Consider the following 9,105-nt stretch of genomic DNA (forward strand, 5'->3'; position numbering starts at 1 on the left):
TAGACCTCCTTCATCCTGCTATTGCTGCTGAATTTGAGGAATCCTTCAAGACCAGGTTAGTCATGAAACCCCATATCTTTGATAAAACAGATGCTATTCACCTGCACCTAAATGAGGTGGTTGAACTCCTACATGCACAAAGACTTGGGTCATTTCTGTCCACAAAAGATGACTATCATGAGGATTTCATCCGGGCCTTTTATGTCGGCTTACAAACTGGTATAGGCTATATGTTCCGATGTTCTATCGGTGTCAGAACATATACCTTTGAAGCCTCTGATTGGGAAACGGTATTTCAAATGCCGCCTCCGTCGATGGCTGTCAAGTCCTGGCATGACCTGCATTTTGATCCTGAATTTGACATGAAGGACTTTACTCCATCTATCCTAAAGATAGATAGACCGTTGAGTGATGATGAACACGTCACGTCTGGTATGATCAAGCAAACTCCGCGTATTCTTCACTGGATTATTACACACATACTGCGTCCAACAAACAGTGGACATTCCCGGTTGGACAGGCCCAGCATACATCTTCTCTACATTCTGCAAAATAAGGTTTTCTTAAATTGGGCTAACTACTTTGTAAAACGTCTATTTTTCGTACGAGACAGCTCCAAGAATGTGGCTCTAGGTTATGCTTCTCAAATAATGAAAATTCTTAAGTTTTGGAAAGTTGCTATACCTATTGTTCCTCTCCTATCTCCATCTGCTGCTCAAGAGTTTGACTCTGCCACTCTATCGCATATGGGATATCGGTGGGACAAGGACCGCAAATGTTTCTATTTCTTCGAAAGAAAATCCAAAACCAGAATTTACAACTTTGACGTGCCTTCGGAACGCATCCATGTTGCCGAAGATCAGCCTGACGAAGAAATACAGGATGCGGCTCAAACAGATGTACCACAAGCTGAGGCCAATGCTGGTTGGGGTGATTGGGTGCCACGAAGGTGGTCCCCTACCAACTATGTACCTGAACCTACAGCCCCTCCATTCTCCGGTGGTACTTCATCCTTAACACCAACTGCGGACATCACTCATATGCTTCAACAGATGGAAATTGTCAACAAAGAACGCCATGAAGAAGCACGGTACTGGCATGTTCAACAATCTGAATGGCACAACGAGCATCGTGACTGGCATGATGAGCATACACGGATGTATCAGAATCAACACGCTTGGCACCAAGACTTGGTTAAATGGCATCAGGTTTTCTACAACGAAATGTCCGGCTTTATGGACGACTGCCGTGAAAATCCTGGTATTATGGACAGCTTTAGAAGCATTGAAGTTCAGAACCGATTTAGGCAATACTCCTTCATGGGCCAAAATCCAGACACAATGCCTCCTCCTCCGCCTCCGCCAAGCTACAGAGATCCTGACAGACATGATGAGGAGTCCTGTGGTGGCCACAATCCAAATTAACCCACCATCTTTTCATCTCACTGCATTTCATTTCATATTGATCAAGTTTTATTTTGTTGCACCATATATGGTTTAGCTTATGTAACTCTTAAACTCGTTCGTATCTTTAAAATGCTTTTCTATTGCTGTTTATCTCTACTGTTTTTACCCTTATTCGTCATTCTTTGTGAATGATTCTTTACCTTGAAGCTTCCTTCTTTGTGAATGATAGCTTTTTATAAAAAAAATTGCCATGACCTGCTTCACCATGCTACCATGATAAACCTGTTTCTCTCTCTTTTTGATGTTGACAAAGGGGGAGAAAATGCAGATATGCACAAACTCAGGGGGAGTATCACACATCCTGCCAAGAATTTGCCATCATCAAAAAGGGGGAGTTTGTGAGAGAATTCTTTACTTGAATTAATTTTGAATGATAGCAAATTGTGTGATCATCATACAAATGTTGGTTGTGCATTACATCACTTGATACACTTGTGTTTTTATTGTGTTTCTATCCCATTCTATTGTTGCATAACTTTACATAAAAGACCTACATTGACACATCTCTTAAAATAACACATAAAATCCATTTTATGTCAGTATGCATCAACACATAAGCCTTTGCATCGATACATACTGCATGTGGTATATCACAAAACTTCTTTTGTTCAGTATGCATCGATGCATACGAGTCATGCATCAATACATGAAAGGCAAAAGGCTCCATGTATCGATCCATATGATCCCTGCATCGATACATGATCAATTGAAACAGACTGTGTATCAATGCATACGCATTAGGCATCGATACATGACAAATTGAAACAACCTATGTATCAATACATACGCATTAGGCATCGATACATGCTAGTGAAAAAGGAGCATGCATCAATACATACGAATTGTGCATCGATACATGATTAATTCATTTCACCAAATACTCACTTATATTACAGTATGCATCGATGCATACTCTCATGTATCAATGCATAAAGTTGTTTTTGTTTTATAACAGTTCCTGTGGTTGCATATATAAGACAGGTTATGACAGCAGCAAAAGGCACGAATTCATTGAGGAAAAACAATTGAACACCAGATCAAAAAGCAGTGTTGGAGCAATTGTTTGAGAGCACATAGAAACCTGAAAGAGACTTCATCTTCTTCATCTTCTCAATCACTTTTCTTCAAGAACATTTACACATAACCATTCTTGTTCTTTGGATAAAAAGAAGCATCGAGATAACGTTCAATGGTACGATCAAGGATCTAGCTGTGGTTTTCAGTGGAACGATCAAGGATCTAGCTGAGTTGAAGATTGAAGGGGGTTTCTAGGAAAAACCTACTGGTTTGTCCTTCAAGAACTGGAGTGTTCTTGAGGGTTTGGGAGTCACGTTTGCAGAACATATTCAGCCGCAGCGTTGCGTTTGGAGATCGGGGGATTTCGCAAGCAAGTCGTGGAACCGGTGAATTGTTTGCAATTTCGTGCAGGAAAATCTTGATCGTGCTCAGATCAAGTGAAGGTTCATACAAGAAGAGGTTCTTAGAGTTTAGAATTCTGTCTTTGTATCATAACCTTGTATCAACGGATTCGGCAATAATTGATAATCAAAGTTCTCAATTTCATTTGAAATTGAGAGGGAGACGTACCCACACGCGAGGACGACGTGGGGAACTTCCTTACCAAATCTCTGCGTATTGTATTCTTACCTTATTCCTCTTTACGTTTTAAAACTGTTTTAGCAATTCCAGTTAGTGTGTTGTGATTGTTCCTTTTGCAAGACAGCAGTGGCAAGAAAACTTTTAAGCAAATTTCATTGCTGTCTATCATTGATCACACACACACCAACTGTTTGACAAAACGGTTAGCTAGATTTTATTCATTGGAAATAGACTTTAATGAAAAGTGCATTCAATTAGCTAAAATTCTGGTGTGATTATTTCTGTCATTCTTATTCAAATCCAGCATTAAGCTCGTGTGTCCGGTTTTCTAGTAGCGGTTCAGAATAGACGGAAGTCGATTCGGGACTGATTTTTTCCGCCAATTTTAAAAACTCTGATAAAACTTAAATCCGTTAAAATTCAAAGAAGTGATCTATTCACCCCCCCTCTCGATCACTAGCCACACCGTCTAACAATACATACATACATAATGAAATAGTTATGGCCCCTAGCGCAATTGTTCTCCCAAGCCAATGAGAGAACCTAAGCTAACCTAACAACGATCTAAGCTTCTCCAAGCAAGATCTTCAAGGTTGTCCTCCTTTGGCACTGACTTCTTTGCTTTCTTCATATCACTACATTACATAAAAGAAACTCGTTTTACATACGGGGGAGGGAGATGAGAAAAGAAGTTACATTTGGGAGATTAAGAGAGAGGCACGACACGCAGGTCGTATTTTAAAACCCAAATCAGAATAAAGGAAAACTAAGGCCATAACCGATCACCACAAGACAATAATAAACACTTTATTATTAATATTAATTCCTTTAATTAATTGAAATCAAATTAAATCTCGACGAACGATCATCACATTTTAATGAACAATTCATTTAAAATCGACGTCGCTTTTCGCATCAACACTTGATACTTTAAAGCACTGAGTTAGCCGAACGGGTGAATTTTGCCTTGCGCTAGCCGGTTAACCATATGCATTAACCGGTTAACACTGTTTGAAATCTGTTCAAAATTGTTTTCTACCTTGCGTTAACCGGTTAACCAAATGCGTTAACCGGTTAACACTGTTTGAAAAACTCTTGGAAAACCGTTTTCCGTCTTGCGTTAACCGGTTAACCAAATGCGTTAACCGGTTAACACTGTTTGAAAACCTTAAAAAAATTATTTCATATTGCGTTAACCGGTTAACCATACGCGTTAACCGGTTAACACTATTCCAAAAAGTGTTTAGAAAGCACAACTCTTGTGCAGTCACAACCCCAATCGCATAACTCTCTGACAACACAACCCTTGTGCCGTCACTAACCCTGATGCACCAATTTCAGACTGTCAAACACATCTCGATTGTTAATTCAGTATGATTGATTAACACGTCATTGCTTCACCATACTAATGTCGGATCAAGAAGCAAACGACCATTGATCGCTCAAAGGAAAACAATCATTGAGTGTTTGAATGAACGAAACGAGAACATTGTATCATATATAATGTATTTTGCATTAGGATTACATATATCATATATATAATATATATATATATATATATATATATATATATATATATATATATATATTATATATATATATATATATATATATATATATATAACTTGATCGATCTCAATTTAATCTTTGATTCATTCTGTCTTTAATCATATTATTACAGAACAAAAACAGTTATCAGATTCATGGTTTCATAAGTGGCTCTGATACCACTGAAGGAGAATTGCCATCCAAGGCGCAACGGAATTTAAAATTTTCTCCATTTAGTGATCCTTACGAATGGGCATGATCAGTGATAGAATCGTTACCTCTTATGGCGATTCAAACCTTTGGTGCAGATCTCTTGTAACGATCAAAACCTTGGATACAGATCCACGGGGCGATCACGAACGTTAAACGATGACAACGTCTCTACTCAGTCCACACGAACGGATTCCTTCAATCTCAGTGCTAGCTGGTACGAATGAAGGCTTTGAGTGAGAGAAAGAGAGATACGAAATTCCAACTCTTCAGTTGTGTTGTATTCCCATACAATGCTTTTGGACAAGAGTTCTATTTATAGAACCACTTGTGTGGGCTTCAAGCCAAAAAAATCCACTTACGTGTATTTTGGCCCATATCTCATAATATGCCAAAATCACTTAAGTATTTGGTACCTTACCATATTTCGTATTCTACTTAAGTGCACCGTACCTTACGGTGTTCCTTAGTTACTCTATTTCTCATCAATCCGTCCTTTGTGTGTGACCCTGTAGGTTTTCGCGACATTGACAATTATATTAAATCACGTATTTAACATAATAAACAGTGAGCGGTATCTAGCAACACATCACTGCTACCCAAGACACAAAAATGTCATGTGATCTGACAAAACCTTCTGTGATAATAATTATGTGTATAATTACCCTTTTGCCCTTATGTCTATATTGAACACAAGGTATAGACCGTGTCATCCTTGTCCAGTTCAATATTGGGCCCATAGATATTAATCAACCATAATAAAGAAAATGCCTTTTATTAATTAATAAATAATTCGATACAAGTACTAAAAGTATTGGCCTCTAGGGCTTACACCAACATGTGGACAGACCTGTTTTCGGAGAGGGGGCGGGTGCTGGTGCTTCTGGTGCTGATACTTCGGGTGGCGCTGATGATGATGAGGATGGTTCCGGTTCTGAGGCCGGTAGTGAAGAGAGTTCTGAGTCCTATGAGGACTAAGTTTTTATTTATGTTATGTTTTATTTTATTGTATTTTCATATTTGTAGTATTTTGGTTTTGGTTATGTACTTTTGGGGTGTTTTGTCCCCCACGCACATTTTTAACATTTTGAAGTAATGATTATTGTTTATGTTTTAAATTATTGTGTTTGGTTTGAATTTATTTGTTTAATAAATTTTTGGTTGTTGAGTGTCAAACCTTCTAGATTGGTTGCTCCTCAAAGAAGTATCCAATGAAGGTGCGGTCGAGCTTGGATGGCAATGATAAAAATAAACAAGCGAATAATGCTAAGGTACATGGTTACCTCCGGTTAGAATTTTAGAATGCATTAAGAACTTTACTCTTTTCGTAATTGAATATTGTTCTTTTTGCAACATAATTGAATGAATGATTCATCTAGGACTTAAAACCACAAACTGTGAGGAAACCTCCATTGTACACTAAAATGCTGGATTCTAATAAACTTTGTTGATTCATTTGATTCATGCTTTATCTTTTATTATTGTGAATTCGTGGAAGCAATTAGAAATGATAAAGGCGCTTGTTTTCTTTCGAGCACAACCAGTTCCAAATACAACTTACCCGTGAGCAGAGAGTATTCGTGAACCCCTTTGAGCTTAAACAGTTGAATCTCTGCTTGAAATAAGGCGAGATGTCAAAATCTTTTTTCTTGAAACCCGGAAATTTTTGATAATTGTTCTTTTGCCGTAAAAAGTCAAGAGCATTCACTTAGGGTGAGTAAAAGATAAGTTGGGGAGAACGAAAATGAGAATTGGTAAGTGCCACAACTCTTGAATAACCGAGCAAGCATTGAAAAAAAATTAGAAAAGAGAAACATCTGTTTTGTGTATACAATGTGAAAAGAAAAAGAAAAAAATAAAGAAAATGAAAATGAATGCTTGCTTGGAAGAAAAATAGTGAAAAAGAGAATTGAGTTGTGAAATAAAAGTTGTGAAGGTTTCAAATGAGAAACAAGTGAAACGAAGTTGAGATGTGTGAATAGTTTGTACAGTGAATGCCTCTTTTGCATCGGCAAGTTCGTTTTCAATGGCCTTAGATATGACCCTTATTTGTAAACCTAACCAAGCTACAACCGGAAAAGACCTTAGTGATCTTCGCGCTCCCGCATTTTCATTTATAATTGTTAGACATTGTATGAATTGAATTATCTTTTGCATTGTTTGTTGGAGAGAGAGATTGTCCCCGCGGTTACAAACGCGTAATTTCTTCAATCCTTATTCGAAGAGGAGAGATAGGGTGATTCATTCAGGATAACATTGTTGTGGATTGTTACATGTTTTGCATTGCTATAAAGCTTTAGTTCTTGTGTATTGTGTTATTCTAACCATTGGGAACTTGTGTCTGGTTAATTCTCTTGTGTTTGAGCCATTTTATCCGATTTCGGAGAAACCTTTTTCTTTAAGCAAATCCTCTTGTCCTTCAAGAGGCATACTTTGCTTGAGGGCAAGCAAGAATCTAGTTGGGGAGAGTTGTTAGATGCCCAAAAGTGCTTATTTGAGCTATCAAATATGGGCATCTTTCACTCCTTTTTGTCGAGAAAGTGTTCGAAACCGCCCTTGCTTTTGTTGATTTGCAATACTATGTGAAATGATCTTGGTACCTTTAATTTGTGTGTTATTGTGCAGGAATTAGGCATGAAAGAGTAGAAAATTAAGGCACAAGAAAGATGGCAAAGCAACCAAGAAAGAATGCAAACATCAGCAAGCTCGCTAGGCGAGTGAGGTAGTGAAGTGCTCACTAGGCGAGCACTCAGCGAGATTCCAGCGAACACTCCCAGACTTGGACAAAACCAATGCTAGCAGTTACTCTCTAGGCGAGTATCCATCGAGGAAGCAGCGAGCAATTCCAGTAGCAAAACCTTCAGAACTCGCTGTGGCGAGTGAAGTAGCCAAGTACTCGCTAGGCGAGCGTCCAGCGAGCAGGTAGCGAGCAGGTAGCGAGCAATTCCAGTAGCAAATTCATCAAGGCTCACTGGAGCGAAGGAGGAAGCGTGGGCTTCGCCTAGCGAAGGATTGTTCGCCTAGCGAACATATGCAACTTTTCTGGGAATGTTCCTCTGGGCGCAGGTGCCTCTGGTGGCTTATTTTGGGACTCGCTAGGCAAACCATTCTGCTCACCTAGCGAGCATGACAGCTCAGTAACCAGTACTATAAGTAGCAGGGGCTACTTTTTGGAAAGGACACAACTTTTACACTTAGATATTTTTTAGCATTTTTCTTGGGATCATACTATGTACCCTAAAAACCCATTTTCTCATTTCTCTTCATCTCTTAACAATATTTTGCAAAAAGAAGGTGGATTCCCATCCAATCTCGATTCTTCGACTCGGATGTTGATCAACCTTCGACCGAAACTTGTTGACCAAGCTACCATGAAAATGAGTAGCTAAGTCCTTCATTTTTTCAGGGTTAGATGTAGATGATCATAAGCTTTGTATGTGTATGGGATGATCTTCATTTGTAAACTCTTTGATGATGAATATATGGTGAAAACCTTGTTTTATTGATAACTCTTTGTGTTGGTTTATGATCGAGAGATGTTTTCCAACTCTTGACCTAGGTTTTCATCCATCCTTGTTCTTTATCTAGAGATAGTAATGAATGAGTTTGTTCACTAAAAAAGTTAAATCTAAAAGTTGTCATTTTGATAGATTGTGTGAGAGATCAACAATGGATCAAAATGGGAAAACCCACAATGTGTGTTAGAGATAAACACATTGGGAGGACTTTGTGAATGTGTTTAACATCTAAAGGAGTTTATGAGTTTTGTTGATCGAACATATGCATGCAAAGTGATCGTCGAACCCTAACTTTGACAATATTTCTCAAATCGTAAAACCAAAACTTTTACCGCAATTTCTTACTTTTTATGCAAGATACCGTAACCGAAACTAAAACCCCCCTTGTTACTATAAGTTAAGAATTAAACAACTGTCGAACGGCGGCGATATCACACAATCCCTGTGGAGACGATAACAAGCCTCGATACTCTATCCATATACCAACAAAGGCTAAGAGCTATAATGAATGTAGATAACTTAGACACAATGAATTAGGTGGTCTGTTGAATTATAATTCCTTGTGTCGAAGCAGGTTGCTCGATAGAGCAAGGAAGTGTCCAACCACCTAGTGTGTTAAGTAGTGTTAGCTATTTTGGGCTTTTATAGTTTTGGGTTTTGACTTGAGGTCCAAGTTAACCTAAATCTATAAATAGAGGGAGTAACCTTTATTTTGTAACATAGGTGAATAGAGTATTCACAACACATTGTATTCACAGTATTTT

This window comes from Lathyrus oleraceus, chromosome 3 (assembly GCF_024323335.1).
Source record: "Lathyrus oleraceus cultivar Zhongwan6 chromosome 3, CAAS_Psat_ZW6_1.0, whole genome shotgun sequence".
NCBI lineage: Eukaryota > Viridiplantae > Streptophyta > Magnoliopsida > Fabales > Fabaceae > Lathyrus > Lathyrus oleraceus.